General features: G+C 38.0%; 1 non-coding gene across 1 annotated transcript; it reads left to right on the forward strand.

Moving 5' to 3' along the window:
• The first annotated feature begins 565 nt into the window (after positions 1-565).
• LOC112768420 (small nucleolar RNA R71) lies at positions 566-673 on the forward strand. The gene has a single exon (XR_003185852.1). It is a non-coding gene; the product is annotated as a small nucleolar RNA R71 (small nucleolar RNA).
• Positions 674-1,534: the final 861 nt, after the last annotated feature.

Below are 1,534 nucleotides of genomic sequence, written 5' to 3' on the forward strand. Positions count from 1 at the left end.
TAGAGGTATTTTGTTCAGAGTTCTCTGTCTGTTGCTGAGTGGATGATGGAAAAGGTTTATTATTGTTAAACCAGTTTCTTCCACCATTATTAAAGCCTTGTTGAGGCCTTTGATCCTTCCATGAGAGATTTGGATGATTTCTCCATGATGGATTATAGGTGTTTCTATATGGTTCACCCATGTAATTTACCTCTGCTATTGCAGGGTTATCAGGATCATAAGCTTCTTCTTCATAAGAAGCCTCTTGAGTACTGTTGGATGCAGCTTGCATTCCATTCAGACTCTGAGAAATCATATTGACTTGCTGAGTCAATATTTTGTTCTGAGCCAATATGGCATTCAGAGTATCAACTTCAAGAACAACCTTCTTCTGAGGCGTCCCATTGCTCACAGAATTCCTCTCAGAAGTGTACATGAACTGGTTATTAGCAACCATGTCAATGAGTTCTTGAGCTTCTGCAGGCGTTTTCTTTAGGTGAATGGATCCACCTGCAGAAGTATCCAATGACATCTTTGATAGCTCAGATAAACCATCATAGAATATATCCAGGATGGTCCATTCTGAAAGCATGTCAGAAGGACACTTTTTGGTCAGCTGTTTGTATCTTTCCCACGCTTCATAGAGGGATTCACCTTCTTTTTGTCTGAAGGTTTGAACATCAGCTCTAAGCTTGCTCAGCTTTTGAGGAGGAAAGAACTTGGCTAAGAAAGCCGTGACCAGCTTATCCCAAGAGTTCAGGCTGTCTTTGGTTTGAGAGTCCAACCATATTCTAGCTCTGTCTCTTACAGAAAAAGGGAAAAGCATGAGCCTGTAGACTTTAGGATCTACTCCATTAATCTTAACAGTATCACAGATTTGCAAGAATTCAGTTAAGACTGAAAAGGATCTTCAGATGGAAGTCCATGAAACTTGCAGTTCTGCTGCATCAGAGAAACTAGCTGAGGTTTCAGCTCAAAGTTGTTTGCTCCAATGGTAGGAATGGAGATGCTTCTTCCATGTAAATTGGAATTAGGTGCAGTAAAGTTACCAAGCATCCTCCTTGCATTATTGTTGTTGGGTTCGGCTGCCATCTCCTTTACTTGTTCAAAATTTTCAATAAGGTTGTCTCTGGATTGTTGTAATTTAGCTTCTCTCAGTTTCCTCTTCAGAGTCCTTTCAGGTTCTGGATCAGCTTCAACAAGAATGTCTTTTTCTTTGTTCCTGCTCATAAGAAAGAGAAGAGAACAAGAAAAGAAGAGGAATCCTCTATGTCACAGTAAAGAGGTTCCTTATTGTTAGTAGAAGAAGAAAAGAAGAGAAAAAAAATTCGAACACAGATAGAAGAGGGGGTTCGAATTTGGTGAGTGATGTGAGGAAGAGATGTTAGTAGATGAATAAATAAATAGAATAAGATGAGAGAGGGAGAGGATTTTCGAAAATTATTTTTGAAAAAGGGTTAGTGATTTTCGAAAATAGTTTTTGAAAAAGGTTAGTAGTTTTCAAAAATTAATATCAAAAATTAAAATAATTAGTTAAGAAATTTTGAAAATGAGG

This window comes from Arachis hypogaea, chromosome 17 (genome assembly GCF_003086295.3).
Source record: "Arachis hypogaea cultivar Tifrunner chromosome 17, arahy.Tifrunner.gnm2.J5K5, whole genome shotgun sequence".
Lineage (NCBI taxonomy): Eukaryota > Viridiplantae > Streptophyta > Magnoliopsida > Fabales > Fabaceae > Arachis > Arachis hypogaea.